Source organism: Azolla caroliniana, unplaced genomic scaffold (assembly GCF_043228905.1).
Source record: "Azolla caroliniana isolate FFs.n. ecotype wild unplaced genomic scaffold, voAzoCaro1.0.p SCAF_11, whole genome shotgun sequence".
Taxonomy (NCBI): Eukaryota; Viridiplantae; Streptophyta; class Polypodiopsida; order Salviniales; family Salviniaceae; genus Azolla; species Azolla caroliniana.
Window position 1 is genome coordinate 10,346,121 of NW_028230446.1, and position 17,589 is coordinate 10,363,709.

Below are 17,589 nucleotides of genomic sequence, written 5' to 3' on the forward strand. Positions count from 1 at the left end.
TTACATCTTATTCCATCCTTATATTGTGATGGGAGAGGCTTAGCAATTCATGCTTTTTCTCACTATGGACTCCATGCTTTCTTTATCTATAGACTATATGCTTTCTCTAACATGTTTTTTCTAAAAGTGACCATGTTTTTTCTCACTATGGACTCCATGCTTTCTTTATCTATAGACTATATGCTTTCTCTAACATGTTTTTTCTAAAAGTGATCATGCTTTTTCTAACCTCATGCGTTTTTTTTATGAACTATAGTGTTCATGCATGCTAGATGTGCATGTGTAGATTTTTTCTATCACGCGTTTTCTTCTAACTAAAGCTTTTCCTAGAAAATAAGTGTGAAGTAACCTTTCTATGTGGGATATCTACATTTTTAGCACTTATAATGTGTTAGTATAATGGTAAGGCTTCAAATTATTGAATCACCATCAATAACTAAGCAACATTGGCATGTTGGAGGAGCGGACTGAGGAGGCGATGGAGAAACGAGTAGAGAAACAAGCATTGTTGGTGAAGAAACGAGCAACGACGAGAGAAGGAAATGAGCAGCAGATTGAGGAGGCGATGGAGGAAAAGAAGACGAGGGCTCCGTCGAAAGGAAAAGCTTCCTTCCATCGTCCTTGATGGCTCTCTTTGCCTTTGCGTCAGCAAACCTCTCGTCGAATAGCGCAATCCAAACCGGGATTCGCAATGAAGGTAGTTGACAGGGACAAGTCTTTGGCAACTGGAGGCAAAACGATTGGAAGGCAGCTATTGTTGATGCAAGGACAAAGCACAGAGAGCTGCAACAATCTTTTGGAGATGGCGATGGTCAAACTTCCTCTAGTGGACATAATCGGAATAGGTATGGATCCAAACCCTCCTCGAGCTGAAATATTAGATACTTGTATGCATTCGGACCAAAGGACCAGAAGTTGATAGGGGGGGAGGTGAATAGGGCACTTGCTGAAATGAATACCAAGGAAATCATGGACATTGGCATGATGGAAAAGGAGTTTAGTGACTTTGATCTAGTCCAAGAGAAGTCGGTGGAGGAGAACATTGACGAAAGAAAAAAAATCGACCTTTATCTTTCTCTGGCCGAGAATCAAAGGTTGGTTGAAGAAGTGGGTAGGTTGAAGTGTTCGTCATTCATATGTCAGCTATTACGAGGGCACCCTAGTAAAGGGTTGTTAAGAGACATGTTGCAAGCAGCCCTTTTGGGTAAAATGCCGACTATCCAAAACATTTTGCGAATGGGCCTTAACTATCACCATGTGATCTTAGAAGAAGGTCATAATGTGCAAGAAATTCTGGCCCACAAATGGATTACGCTCAAGTATGGCAAAGCCATGATTTTGGAATGGAGTCCAGACTTTGATGCAATGGAGGAGCAAAAAAAGCGGGCACTCTAGTGGTCATTACCGTATGCTTCCCAGACCTACCCTTCCCACTCCATCATTTGATCCTAAAGTTAGCACACAATGCTGGGATGGTATGTATAGAGAAACCCTCATTTGCAGATAAGGCTGCAGAAATCCCCAAGCTTAAGGTGTTGGTTAGAGACATAAAAGAACTACCAATAGAGATTAGAGCCCACATAGAGGATTTTGGCCTAAGGGTGGTGAAGGTTGGCTATGAAGGCTTGCCGGTCAGTGCTTTGCATGTAAGGAAATGGGCCATATGACCAAACATTGCTCTCTGTATTGGAAGAAAAGAGAAGACAAGGGAAATCAGGGCATCAAGATGCCCGATAACCCAACGTTAGTGATGGGAGGGCGGAAGATCCTCGCTCATGATGGGAAGCAAGTCACTAGGGAAGAAGGATGGGTAACGCCAAGGAAAGTGGCCGGGTCTAACATTCACAATCTTAAGGGTCCTCCTACAAGTGATGGTTCCAGTTCGAATAGATTTGATATCTTGTCCCAAAGGGAAGAGGAAACCCAAGAGGGCAAGATAATTTTGACGATTCCAATTGATTTGCTTCCAAGAGTCGAGACCCTCGAAACACTTGTAGAGCCCTCTGAAAGCCAGAGCAAGAGATTTTCATCAGACCTAAGAACGGTTAAGGCATGGATTAGGAAAGGGAAAGACAAGGATAATCATGCGGACATGGGTAATAGTGAAATGTAGAAAATGATTGCCCAAATTGAGGCCGGGAATCCTCGATTGTAGGAGTTGACTTTGTTATGATGAAAGACTAGTGGATGAAAGGTATGAAGGTTCCCAAGGTCGCGGTGAACATTGGTAATCCCAAGGAAAGAGTTCACAGTTGGAATAGAGCACATATTGTCCTCATCAATAATGACTCTGGTAGACCGGAAATCGGTTGCTCCTTTGAATTGGAGCCTGATTTGGAAGATGGAAGGGGAGAAGAATCCTCCTTGAAGACATTGTGTAACAGGGCAACAATGTGTATGCGGTACCTTACATCTGAAAATGAGGCTAAAGGGTTGCATGCACAATGGAAGAACTCCCCGATACATGGGGAGATTCTAGAACTTGGTCCAAATGTTCCCTTGGTTTGCATATGGAGGGTGCACGGTCTTATGCTAAATCCTGGTCAGTTCTACTTCCATTGTGGTGAATTACCCACGGATAAAAAATGGGAAATAAGAATGGAGTGGGAAAGTATATAGAGTATGATGACGACATATTTGTCGAGCAAGGGTGAATCCCCTTTGGCTCTTCTTTTGAACCCAAGTCAATGAGACTTTTCTCTTGGAATGTGCAGGACTTGGTGGGTCACATCATATGCTTGGGAAGAGAATTTTTAGGAAGGAATTTGAAGTTGTTAGCTTATGTAGGACGATTGATATTTTTCTCTTACAAGAGCATCACCTTGGACGAGAAAGGACAGAACTTTTCAAAGACCCGTTGCCAGGGGATTGGCACACATGGTGGGCTCCAGCTCACGGTGTGCTAGAGAGGAGAGGTGGAGTTTGTATTTCGGTGAGAAAATCACCGGATATCGTCATTTTGGATCATGGCATACTGATAGATGGAAGGGTCATGTTCTACTACCTGGAATGGAGGAATGTGAAATTTGGGGTGCTGAATGTCTATGCACCAAATAGTAGCAGTGAGAGGACCTCATTTTGGAGTGATCTGGTAAACAAAATTCCCTCCTACGACAACTGGATAGTAGCAGGAGATTTCAACATGACCAAGAGAACCGATGATTGTCTAGGGGCCACTCGAAGTTGTTACAGGGAGAGGAGCTTAGAGCATGGGGTTTCTTAATTGCTATGCTTGGAATCAGAGATTCTTGGTATTCTAGTATGGTGGTTGAGGAGAATTCCTTGCGGTTTTCATGATTTGGTTGGAAGGAGAGTGAAGGATGTCACTCTAGATTGGACCGCATCTATGTGAGCCCTAGAATTGAGGATTGGAGCGGTTGCACATCCATTCTAGCTCGCTTTACCTACTCCGATAACCTTCAAGTTTCCTTGACTCTCGATCCTATTCATAAGAAGAAGAGTGAGCGCAATTTGAGGATTCCTCCGAAGATTTTTGGTATCTAGAAGGTTAAGGATGAAGTGATTAACATCTGGTCAGCATCTCCATCATCTGAAGACCCGATACAGGTACTGGAGGAAAAGATTATTAATTCTTCACATGCTCTTCAAAAAGCGGTGAGAGAGGAGCTGGTAAGGTGTCAATTCCAGTTACAACGCTTGAGGTAGGCAGTCATCTCAGCTCAAAAACTATTGGGAAATCAGTCTCTTCAGATGGGATCTGGTGATGAATAAAGAGGACCCGATGAGAACCGGAAGAGATCCGGAAACTGGAGGAGACTTGGTGAGAACCGGAAGAGAGCCGGTGAGAACTGAAAGAGAGAAATATATGTAAATATTTTTTGAGCAAGCCTATTGAGGCTATATTTGTAAAGCCCTAAGTTCATATAAGTATAAATATGACTTAGGGCATTCACTTTGTAAGTGTGTTTTAGTTGTCATACTGTTGTAACTGAACAGAGAGAGAGAGAGAGAGAGAGAGAGAGAGAGAGAGAGAGTAGCTACGAGCACCCTCTATTGTAACTGCCGTCTAGCGAAGATCGCAAGCACGAGGTCGTTGCCTCTATGCCTCCACTTTGTATTTCCTCTCATATAATGATAGTTGGAGTCCGTGGGCTCCCGTGGTTTTTCCCTATTAGGGTTTTCCATGTAAACATCCTGTGTCATTTCTGTGTACTCTCTCATTCTTTCCCATTTCTGTGATTCAAGACTCGATTGTGGCCGAGCGATATTCTGCACCATTTCCTTACAAACTGGTGTCAGAGTGAACAACACAAAAAATGGAAGAATCGTTCGGTGGCATGTTCAAGCTCATTGGCTCCAACTACTCAGTGTGGAAGTCGAAGATGAGGGATATGCTGGTGGTTAAAGATCTTTGGTTGCTAGTTCAATTCGGGGACAAGAGACCGGATAAGATCGACGCCACAGTGTGGGAGGTGATGCACATGAAGACGACGACATACATCCGATGCTTCATCGACACGAGCCTGTACAACAACTTCAATGAAGAGAGCAAGGCTCATGAACTATGGGAGAAGATCGGCATCATGTTCCAGAACAAGAATGCCGTTAATTGGGTTTCGGTATTCCGGAAGCTAGTGAGGCTCCGGTACCAGGACAACTCCAGTATGGCGGAGCACATGAATGCCTTCCAGGGGCTGATACATCAAGCAACCTCCTTAGAATTACCTCTCGCCGATGAGGTACTTGCATTACTCCTACTTGGTTCCCTCCCAGATAGCTGGGAGACGTTAGTTGTCACGTTGGGCAACGTCGGGCCGGAAGGAAAACAATTGTCCCTAGCAAGGGTAAAATCAAGCTTGTTAGATGAAGAAGCTCGCCGGAAGGAATGGGAGTCCGGAACCGATCCGAAGGCCTTGGTCATGGAAGATGACCACAACCGGGGAAGAGGCCAGTATCGGAGTCCCCAAAACTGGGACAAATCGAGGACGAGGTCGAAGTCAAGGGGGAGGCCCACGTGCTTCTATTGCGGGAATCTGGGACACTTCCAAAAGAACTGCCGGCATTTCCGGAAGGAGAAAGAAACCGGCACTACCGATTCGAAGAAGAGTTCGGACTGAAACAGTTCGGACTAGAGAGGCCCGGATCAGAAAGGAACGTCGGCGATCGTGACAAGTGAAGAACTGATGCTCATTACCGAAGAGAATGAGTTAAACCTTGTCGGCGAGGAGACAACATGGCTTGTCGATTCCAGAGCATTGTTCCACCTGACACCGTATCGGAAATGCTTCTCATCCTACACAATCGGTGATCATGGTTGTGTCCGGATGGGGAATGAAGGCATATGCCAAATTATCGTCATAGGAGATGTGTTGTTGGCTACATCAACCGGATGCAAATTGCTGCTGAAGGATGTGCGACACATTCCGGAGGTTCGACTGAACTTGATATCAGCCGATCGGCTAGATGATGAAGGCTACACAGGTAGTATCCGAAACGGTGTTATGAAATTCAGCAAGGGAAGCTTGATAGTGGCTCGAGCCTGGAAGATCAACACACTGTACTTGATGAATGCCCGAATATGCCGGGAAGAAGTGAACGTAGCATCCGACACTGCCGGTGAGTTGTGGCACAAAAGACTGTGTCACATGAGTGAGAAGGGGATGAAGAGGCTTGCCGAAGACAACCTCATTCCGATGAAGGACGTGCAACTTGAGAAGTGCACTGATTGCTTGGCCAAAAAGCAAAACTGAACCTCCTTCCGGTCAAGACCACCAATGAGACGGAATGCACCACTGGAGCTGGTACATACCGATGTGTGTCAAGTGGACACGAAGTCACATGCCAGATCGCAGTACTTCGTGACGTTCATAGATGACCACAACCGGAAGCTGTGGGTCTCACCATTGAAGACGATGGATCAGGTGCTATCCTTCTTCAAGGAGCTCCACGCGAGAGTGGAAAGAGAAACCGGCCGGAAGCTGAAGGCGTTTCGAGCAGATAACGGAGGAGAATACCGGGGGCAGTTCGAGGAGTACTGCCAGTAGAAGGGAATCCGGATCGAGTTTACTGTGCCGAAGATGCCGGAACTAAACGGGCTGGCTGAAATTATGAACCGGACCATAATGGAGAGAGTCCGAAGCATACTAGCACATGCAAAGTTACCCAAGACATTTTGGGTTGAGGCGCTGACAACGGCGACCTATGTGATAAATAGATCACCCTCAGCACCCTTGGAAGGAGACTCAGCTCAGAAAGTATGGACTGGTAAAGATGTATCTTACCGACATCTGAAGGTGTTCGGGTGTCTCACATATGTGCATGTTGCAAAGGACAAGAGAGCAAAGCTGGATCCGAAGTCCAAGCCATGCATATTCCTTGGATATAGCGATGATGAGTTCGGTTACTGGGTGTGGGATCTGGTCGACAAGAAGGTGTTCCAGAGTCGAGACATAGTCTTCATGGAAGACAGGACCATTGCCGATTGGGAGTTAGAGAAGGTGATGAACTCTGGATCATGCATTGAAAACTGTTACCGTACGAGATGTACGGGTGATTGATAAGTGTGATAATTGAGGGTGAAAGATGTAATGTATGTGTAATGTTATACGATTATGAGTGTGAATGTAAGTGTGAGTGTGGTGGATACAAAGAGGTATGAGTGAGTGACTCGGTGTGAATGCCCAAGGGGACTTGCACCCTTGTGTATCTACCCTTTTGTAACTATTTAACCCCCCTTATGGGGAATGAATGAAAAAAAAGGATCATTTCTCTCTCTCTCTCTCTCTCCCTTAACGTTGAACCCCCTTGGGAGGGGGATGGAGCCATTCTAGGCACCACCCCCCACCCCTCAATGCTTGTCTTGTTCCTCATGTTCTCTCTCACCATCATACCATTCATCATCTCTACCATTACGCCATGTCTACGATCATCATCAATAATCATCATAATAATATATTAACCCTAACCCTAAAACGTACAACAAAAACCGGCTCGAGGACACAAGGACTTACCTAGTTGAAAACCGAACGCTAGCCGGTAACCGGATGACACTCGAGGAACCAACCAGATATGGACAATAAACCGAACTGACCGAAGAAGAAGAAGAAGAAGATACCGGAACCGGACAAGATCCCGAATCGGACTCAGACTCGGAACAAACGGAGAAACCGGCAGTCAGAAACTAGGGACGGAGATATCCTCTCCGAGAGAGAAGAGCCCCCCGAAGATTTCTGGATGCAGAGCATGTGTTGCTAACTGATGAGGGGGAGCCGGAAAGCTTTGAAGAAGGAAAGAGAGACACCCACAACCGCAAGTGGTTGAGTGCCATGCAGGATGAGATGGATTCCCTGCATGAGAACCACACATATGAACTCGACAGAGTTGCCGAAAGGGAAGAGAGCACTCCGGAGCAAGTGGGTGTACAAGTTGAAACTGGGAGATGCCGGAAATCCACCTAGGCATAAGGCCCAAATCGTGGTGAAGGGCTTCCAACAGAAGAAAGGAGTGGATTTCGATGCGATCATTGCCCTGGTAGTTGTTGAGAGACAAGCTCAACATCGGCCGGATCGGCTGAAGAAGCCGAGGACCGGATCGGTTGGGACCGATCGGTTAGGCCGAATGCGTAAACCGGTACGCAGACTGGTGCGTAGGTAGGGCCGGATCGGTGTGTAAACCGGGAGGCCATTAGGAAAGATATTCCGTGAGGAATATATTTGGGAGTTAGTGTAGGAGCTCTTGATTAGTATTGAAGTACTGTCAGTACTTCGGTTAGTCCTTCTAGGACTTGTATAAAAGTGTTCATTGAACACACATATGTATAGAGTGTGTTGAATATAGTTCTTGTGCTTTCTCTCTCTCACTCTCTTTGTCTCTCCCGCATATACTGCGTAAGCTCAAGCTCTCCATTAAACTTGAGTTTTCTTCCTTCTGTTCGGTCTTCATACTTGCTTTCGCATGCTACTTTTTACATGGTATCAGAGCGCGAGGGTTGAGAACCTCTTTGCAGCCGACACAGCTTGACGAAGAAGAACGATGGATAGACGCATGGCGAGCTCGCTTCCAACAGAGAAGCTCGACAGAACCAACTACGCGTCTTGGTCCTATAAGATGCACCAATACCTGCTCGGGCACGACTACTGGAGTTATGTCGAAGGAGCTAATGACGCGGCACTCGAATTGATGCACAGAGACTTCCCGTCATGGGAGCAATCGGCGAGCAGGGTATTATACTGCTTTGCGTCGTGTGTGGGCGAACAACTATTGAGCTATGTTCGGGATGCAAAGATGCCGAAGGGTGCGTGGGAAAATCTGAAGAAGATTTTTGCCGCGAGCACCACAACCAGGAAGCTTCAGCTCCGACAGGAGTTGAGCAACCTACGACAACGCGACTTGTCGGTGGCGGACTATACCTCGAAGATGAAGGATATCTGCGACTCCCTCGCCTCCATAGAGGTGAACATCGAGGAGAGTGAGATGGTCTAGATCTGTCTCGGAGGTTTGGCGTCGAAGTTCGGAGCGTTCCGAACGGCTGTGTGTACCCGGGAGAATACGTTGTCCTTTTTCGACTTACAGTCAATGCTCCTGGTAGAGGAGAACCACGTGGGTGCGTCTACAAGCACGCACACCGACAACAGAATGCTGTACATGGAGGGAGATAGGCCCCGTGGACGTGGAGGACGAGGTGAGTCGGCGCGCAATGGAGGCGGCCGACGAGATCAAGGAAGAAGGCACCGAAGTGATGCTGACAGCAACTCTGGACCCTCCGGAAATAGGGGTAGTCGAAGCGATGAGAACCGGCAAGGGAAGGCCATCGCGGAGTGCTGGTACTGTGGCAAGAAAGGCCACAAGGAAAGTGAGTGCTGGAAGAAGCGCGCCGATTCGGAGAGAACCGGTTCCGGAAATGGCTCCGGACATACCGACGAGGGAAATCGGCAACGATCGCACTACGCCGAAGACTCCGGGAGAGCCGGAGAAGGGTCTGCCTTCGTGTCAAGACACAAAGCAAACTCAATGAAACAGACCACCCCGAGATCGGACGAGGTGTGGTACGTAGACTCCGGCGCGTCAAACCACATGACGAGCCATAAGGAGTGGTTCTCGTATCTTGAGAAACCGATACAACCTGGAGTAGTCACAACTGGAGACGACACTCCGCATCCGATCGCGAATGTCGGAGAAGTTCCCCTTAGCCATGTCAGGCAGAAAGGGAATCTCATGAACGTGCTGCACGATCCGACAATTACGAAGAACTTGGTCTCGGTCGGACAGATCGTCGACCAAGGGATGGAGGTTCGGTTTACACACCTCGGGTGCTTCATTGAGGAAGAAGGCCATGTGATTGCGCAAGGGCGCAGAGACGGGAGGATGTTCATCCTCGACTCCACTGACGGCGGCACCACAATGTTCGCGAAGGGACAAAAATCCGAGTCAGACACCGACTTTTGGCACAAGCGGATAGGCTACGTCAACTACCAACGGCTTCAAGATCTGCAATCGAAACAGGTAGTGTTCGGATTGCCCAAATTTAGTGGCCGAAAGGCACAAATTTGTGAAGCTTGCCAGCTCGGGAAGCAACACCGACTTCCTTTTCCCAACGAGCGAAACCGGAGCTGGAACAAGCTCAACCTTATACACTCCGATGTATGGGGGCCAACACAAAACGTTACTCTTGGCGGGAGCCGATATTTCGTCTCCTTCATCGACGACCACACGCGGCACACGTGGATCTACCTCATTGAGAGGAAGAGCGAAGTCTTCGACTGTTTCCGGGACCTCAAAGGGTTCGTGGAAACGGAAACGGGACGTAAGATCCAGTGCCTGCGGTCGGATGGCGGGAAAGAGTACTTTTCTGGTCAATTCAACGGTTATCTACAACAAATGGAAATTCGGCGCAAATTCAGTTGTAGATACACGCCGGAGCAGAACGGCGTGGCTGAGAGGAAGAATCGGTCGATTGTGGAAGCGGCACGGGCAATGTTGGAGGAGAAGACCTTGCCCAAGTTCTACTGGGCCGAGGCGGTAAGGACCGCGGTATACATCCAGAACCGGATCGGAGACAAAGTGTCGGCGCACGAGCTATATTTCGAAATGAAGCCGAACATGCGACACTTGAGGGTGTTTGGTAGCATTGCGTATGTGCATGTACCGAAGGAGAAAAGGAGGAAGCTGGACGCAAAGGCCGAGAAATGCATCTTGGTCGGTTACTCAGACGAGCAGAAGGGTTATAAGTGCTATAACCCTCGCACCAAACAAGCGCGTGTTAGCCGCGACGTTGTGGTTGACGAGTCCGCGTCCTGGTACTGGCCCCCGACTCCGAACCCCGACTCCAATCCGTGTTCTGACGATGAGGTCAGCGAGGCCGAGATGCCTCCGGATGAGCCCGAAATCGAGAGCTGCGAAGAGAGTCCGATTTCACTCCGTTTAAGTGGACCGATTGGACGACTGAGTCGGTACGATCAGTCCGATGAAGAGCCGGTGAGCAGTGGAGACTCGGCCGTGCATTCCCTGCACAGGAAGTCGAGGAGACGGCTTACGCGCAAAGAGAAAGGGAAGAAGAAGGTGTCGGATTCCGGCACGGATAAGAACGGGTCAGACCGACGCGAGTCCGACTCCGAGGGAACCGGTGATGGGTCTTTAAAGGTGAAGACCGCGTCGACTGAGAAGGCCTCGACATCGACTAATGTGAGATTACGCCGATCTACCCGCCAGAAGAATCCTGTTTTGCGGTTCGGATACAACGAGTACATGGCGCATCATTATGCGTACATGACCCGTGTAGCGGAAGTGCGTGAGCCGGAGAGCTACGTAGAAGCGGCTAAAGACGCGAATTGGCGTGCCGCGATGGAGGAAGAGATGCACGCATTGGCGGAGAACGAGACCTGGGACCTGGTTGACGCACCAACAGGGGTAAAACCGATCGGGTGTAGGTGGGTGTACAAGGTCAAGTACAACACCGATGGCTCGGTCAACCGGTACAAGGCTCGGCTAGTGGCAAAGGGCTACGCGCAGAAACACGACATCGACTACGATGAGACGTTTGCGCTGGTCGTGAAAATGACGACCGTCCGTGTTTTGCTCGCAGTAGCTGCGGCGAAGGGGTGGCACTTACATCAGATGGATGTAAAGAATGCGTTCCTGCAAGGTGACCTTGAGGAACAGGTGTACATGGTACAACCCCCCAGATTTCACTCTGGAATGAACTCCTCGGCAGTATGCCGACTGAAGAAGTCCCTTTACAGACTGAAGCAAGCCCCGCATACCTGGAACGCGAAGATCACGCAACAACTACGTCGGATGGGCTTCGTCACGTCAAAATCGGACTCTTCCCTGTTCATCCGGAAAGGTCGACTCGGACCGGTTAGTATTTTGCTATATGTTGATGACTTGGTCATCACCAACGCCGACCTAGGAGAAATCGACTGCGTGAAGATCCAGCTTGCGGCATCGTTCAACATGAAGGAGCTGGGGGACCTTCATTACTTCCTCGGAATCGAAGTGATCCGTACCCCTGAAGGCATATTGATCAGCCAACGTCATTACGTGCTGAGTATGCTCTTCAAATTCGGGATGGCCGACTGTAAGTCCGTCTCGACTCCTCTGGATAGAACCGTCAAGCTTCGTCCCGATACGGGAAAGGTATGCGACCCGACGAGGTTCCGACAAATTGTCAGAAGCCTCATATACTTGACCATCACCCGACCCGACCTCAGTTATCCGGTCGGAGTGACCAGTCAGTTCATGGTGCGACCTACCGAGGAGCACCTCCAGTGTGTGCAACGCATACTTCGGTATGTCAACGACACTAAGGACCGGGGACTGCTATATCGGACCGGTGCAGCTGCGTAGTTAGTCGGCTACACCGATGCTGATTGGGCTGGCAACGCCGCCGATTGCCGATCGCCGATCCACATCCGGATACGCGTTCTCCCTCGGGAGTGCCGCGATCGCGTGGAGCAGTAAGAAACAACCGACAGTTGCACTGCCGAGCACCGAAGCTGAGTACCGAGGAGCGACCATCGCGACATGTGAAGCCATATGGTTGAAGCGGCTACTTAGGGACTTGCAAGAGGAGGTGTCAGATCTGACGACGATCTACTGCGACAACCTCAACAACATCCAGCTCGCGAAAAACCCTGTTTTCCACGCATGGACCAAGCACATTGAGGTGCACTACCATTTCGTCCATGAGCGTGTCCTTTCCGGTGAAGTCGAACTTCAGTACGTTCCAACGGATCGACAGACTGCCGACATCTTCACCAAGCCTCTTGGTCTGGACAAGTTGCGGCAATTCTCAGGTGCGCTCGGAGTGCGTCACCTCGACGTGCCAAACTTGAGGGGGAGAGTCCTGAACGAGAAAGCAAGGCAGCAGGAAAGGAGCGGAGACCGCGACACCGAGTCGGTTGACTCGGTTGTCAAGTTGGACTTCGGATCGGCTGAAGAAGCCGAGGGCGGACCCGCGGAAAAGTCCGGAAGCGGACAGAAGGGGAGCAACCGAAGGAGAGAGCCGAAGCCAACCACGCATGGGGAAGATGACGCCACCGAGGGCGAGAAGACCGAAGACGAGTTGGAGACAGCCAACTCGAACGAGAGCGAAAACCGATCGGAGGTAGCCGAGTCGGTTCGGATGTTTGATTCAGATATGCTGAATCAACCGAGGCCCAAGCGGAAGAAAAGGCAGCAGGAGAAGCGTCAACACCGCAACAACAGAAGAGCTGATAAGGGCCACATGAGCAGACAAGCCAACCGGAAGGGTCGAAGCGCGCGGAGTCAAACAGGCCGTGGAGCGCGAGCGAGGTGTGAAGCCAGGAGGAACCAGGGTTGTGAGCCCGAAGATCCCGAAGAGCCTCAAGTTGAGCTTGAGGGGGAGTGTTGAGAGACAAGCTCAACATCGGCCGGATCGACTGAAGAAGCCGAGGACCGGATCGGTTGGGACCGATCGGTTAGGCCGAATGCGTAAACCGGTACGCAGACCGGTGCGTAGGTAGGGCCGGATTGGTGTGTAAACCGGGAGGCCGTTAGGAAAGATATTTCGTGAGGAATATATTTGGGAGTTAGTGTAGGAGCTCTTGATGAGTATTGAAGTACTGTCAGTACTTCGGTCAGTCCTTCTAGGACTTGTATAAAAGTGTTCATTGAACACACATATGTATAGAGTGTGTTGAATATAGTTCTTGTGCTTTCTCTCTCTCACTCTCTTTGTCTCTCCCCATATACTACGTAAGCTCAAGCTCTCCATTAAACCTGAGTTTTCTTCCTTCTGTTCGGTCTTCATACTTGCTTCCGCACGCTACTTTTTACAGTAGTAAAGACGACATCCATCTGGAAGGTATTGGGCATAGCGGCAAGCATGGACCTCGAGGTAGAGCAACTGGACGTGAAGACGACATTCCTCCATGGTGACCTCGAAGAGGAGATCTACATGCATCAACCGGAAGGATTTGAGAAGAAAGGGAAGGAGCACCTGGTGTGCGGGCTAAAGAAGAGCTTATACAGACTGAAGCAAGCTCCCCGATAATGGTACTGGAAGTTCGACTCCTTCATGACCGATCAAGGGTACCACAAGACGTAGGCCGATCACTGCGTGTTTGTGAAGAAATTTGATGGAGGAGATTTCTTGATACTCCCCCTATATGTGGATGATATGTTGATCATCGGATGAGACCAATGCAAGATTTGGATGTTGAAGAAGGCTCTAAACAGAACCTTCTCAATGAAAGACTTGGGTCTGGCAAGACAGATATTGGGAATGCACATCATTCGGAACCGGTCGAAGAAGCTGTTGTGGTTGCCACAAGAGAAGTATGTGAGAAAGGTGCTTCAACGGTTCAACATGTCGGAGGTGAAACCGGTCGGATCGACACTTCCGGCAAACTTCAAGCTATCCGGAAAACAAAGCCCGAGGACAAAGGCGGAGAAGACGGATATGATGAAGATACCATATGCCTCTGCCGTCGGGAGCTTGATGTAGGCAATGGTATGTATCTGGCCTGATATCGGATATGCAATCGGAGTGGTGAGCCGGGTCATGAGCAATCCCAGTAGAGAGCACCGGAACGCGGTCAAGTGGATACTCTGGTATCTGAAAGGCACCTCAAGTACGTGCCTCCGGTTTGGCTCTAGAAAACCCCAACTCGATGGTTTCATGGATTCAGATATGTTAGCTGATGCAAATACTAGCTGGTCGACATCCGTATATGTCATGACTTATGCAGGGGGAGCTGTTTCATGACAGTCGAGGCTGTAGAAGACGGTTGCATTGTCAACCATGGAGGCGGAGTACACGGCAGTTGTAGAAGCCAACAAGGAGATAATTTGGATGAAGGACTTCATCAGAGAGCTAGGAATCCAACAGGAGGAATAACGGCTCTACTGCGACAGTCAAAGTGCCATCCCCCTTGCAGAGAACATGGCCTGCCATTCTTGGGTGAAACATATCCAGCGGAGGTACCATTGGATCCGGGAGAGAGTAGAAGATCAAGAGTTCGTGCTGACAAAGATCCACATGGAGCAGAACGAGTCAGACATGCTGACCAAGGTCCTGACAACCGACAAGCTGGACGCATGTCGAAAGCGGATCGGGCTGACAAGATATCAGATGTCGGAGTGAAGGGGGAGATTGTTGGGAAATCGGTCTCTCCGGATGGGATCCGGTGATGAATAAAGAGGACCCGGTGAGAACCGGAAGAGATTCGGAAATTGGAGGAGACCCGGTGAGAACCGGAAGAGAGACATATCTATAAATATGTTTTGAGCAAGCCTATTGAGGCTATATTTGTAAATAGCCCTAAGTTCATATAAGTATAAATATGACTTAGGGCAATCACTTTGTAAGTGTGTTTTAGTTATCATACTGTTGTAACTGTAGAGAGAGAGAGAGAGAGAGAGAGAGAGAGAGAGAGAGAGAGAGAGAGAGAGAGAGAGAGAGTAGCTACGAGCACTCTCTGTTGTAAGCACCGTTTAGCGAAGATCACGAGCATGAGGTCGTTGCCTCTGTGCCTCCACTTTGTATTTCCTCTCATATAGTGATAGCTGGAGTCTGTGGGCTCTCGTGGTTTTTCCCTATTAGGGTTTTCCATTTAAACATCTTGTGTCATTTTTGTGTACTCTCTCGTTCTTTCCCATTTCTGTGATTCAAGACTCGGTTGTGGCCGAGCGATGCTCCACACTATTTCCTTACAAAAACTTATGCAAGTGGACCCACATTGTTCTTGGGCGAAAGATAGACTTCAGGAAGCCACAGGGTGCTGTAGGAGATTAGGTAGCAAAGGGAGCAATTCCTCTTCAGAAAGTCGGCAGCATGGTGGGTTGTCAAGGGAGATAAAGTTAGCAGGGAGTTTTTTCCTACCAAGGCTCCAAAACTAAAGGGAAAGCCTATTCTAAGTCTTAAGCGAGAGGATGAATCGGTGACCACTGACCAAGATGAAATCTTTCAAATGTCAACGAAGTATTACAGAGCCCTTTTAGCTCCAACATTGATAGAAGCCCCACCGATTAACTTGATGCATCATGTAGTTGCATGCTTGAAGACCAGGATTGGAGAGGTAGCCAAAACACAATTATCAAAGACCATAGAGAAGGAGGAGATTGTAGCGGGGCTAGATAGGATTCATAGTAGGGCTTGCCCTGGAGTTGACAGCCTTCCCAAAGCCTTCTTCGTGGAATTCTAGGAGCATAATTTTCCTAGTTTGGAAGCTGGATTCCAGGAAGGATGCCGAGTAGCTTCAATGAAGGATTGATGTACCTGATTCCTAAATCGGAGAAGGTGTCGCACGAGATTAGACAGTGGAGGCCCATCACCATTTTAAATCTCATTTATAATATTTTTGCTAACATAGTAGTGCAGAGAGTCAAGCCCTTTCTAGGAGATATCATCCAGACCAATCAAACCGGTTTCATGGAGCATCGATCTATTATGGACAATGTGATATTGTTTTGGGAGGCTGTTGCGACAACGAGGGAGACCAAACAAAACTTAGCTTGTTTGATGCTTGCTTTCGAGAAAGCCTATGATTGAGTGCAATGGTATTTCCTTGAAGAAGTGATGAAGGTGATTGAGTTACCGTGGGAATGGAGGTGTGCTGCTCAAGCCTTATATAGGAATGGCTCAAGTAAGGTGTTGATTGCAGGGAGGAGAGGAGCTAGAATCTCTCTAACTAGATTCATCAGGCAAGGTCGTCCTCTCACCCCCTTCCTATTCCTATTTATTACTGAAGCAATGTCTGCCTTTTTGAATAGTCAGACGACAAATTTACATGGTCTTTCAATCCCGAACACAAGGAAGTCCTTGCTCGACTCGGGGTTCGCGAACAATACGACGCTATACCTTCAAGGTAATGAAGCGAATCTGGGGAGGGTACAGATTGCTATCGATCTCTTTTGCAAAGCATCAGGAGTCACCATCAATTGGAATAAGTCCAAGGGTTTTTGGATTGGCTCGGAGGCAGAGCCGATATGGAAACCAAATGATGATTTCAGATAGATTGCAAAAGGGGAAGGCACTGGATATCTGGAAATGTGGATTGGGATAGATAGCGACAAAAGAATACAATTACAACAAATTCAAAGTAAAATTTGCAACAAAATCCACATATGGGTAGGGATGAATTTATCATTAGCTGGAAGGATCATAGTAGCTAACCATGTGCTCTACACTGTGTGCGGTCTCAGTGTGGATGTTTGACATGCATGCTATTCGTATTGTTAATGCGTTTATCAGGGGCTTTCTATGGGCTGGGATTAGGAAAGACAACACGACAGCTAAAGTATCATGGTCTACGTTGATTCTTCCCAAAAGTAAGGGGGGTTTAGGATTGATCGACCTTGGAGTACAAAGTCAATCATTGCTATGTAAGGTATCGGTAAGGAGCTTGCTACCCAGAAATGAGTTATGAAAAATGTTGATTTTTAATAGGAGCATCCTTTGGAGTCCACGACTAGGCGGGCACATAAATCATGGCTATTTTGTATGGACTTAAAGCTTAGGAAATCTAATCGGTTGGCTGATCGCACATATATGTCAGTGATGAAGGTGTGGGGTATGCTCCGTGGGCATCTTAGGCGTATAGGTCCACGTACTAATGCTGAATGGATGCACCAACCCCTATTGTGGAACGAGACCTTAAAGTCGACCGAGGGGAAGATGCTTGGCCAGAGCAAGGGTATGCTATGGGCTATATTGCATGGTGTTGGGATTCAGTCAATGGAAAATTGGATGCAGTTGTCCCCTAGTAATCGGGATAAACTATACGAAGATGTGGGAAAGTTCAGAAATGGTAGGAAGATGCTTTAGTCGATAAAGTTATTTACTCTATTCCTATTAGTAATGGGGAAGAAGGTGAATGGTTCGGACAATGTGATGATGGCAGAAAAGTTATCAATGCCAAGGGTATAGGAAAGAATGGGAAGATCATCCAGTTGGGATCAGTAGTTGTAGGTGCTTGTTGGTCCTCGATTAGAATTGTGGCACGAGATGGTAAGAAATGGAAGGTGAATCCATCAGTCGATGAGGTTGAGGAGGATTGGATCTTGTATGTAGTTGAAGGCAAGCCACTCGAGTGTTTAGAATGAGATCTTGCAGAATATATGTGGAGGGATGAACAAGGTAAATCACGCGGTTTCTTTGACTACTCA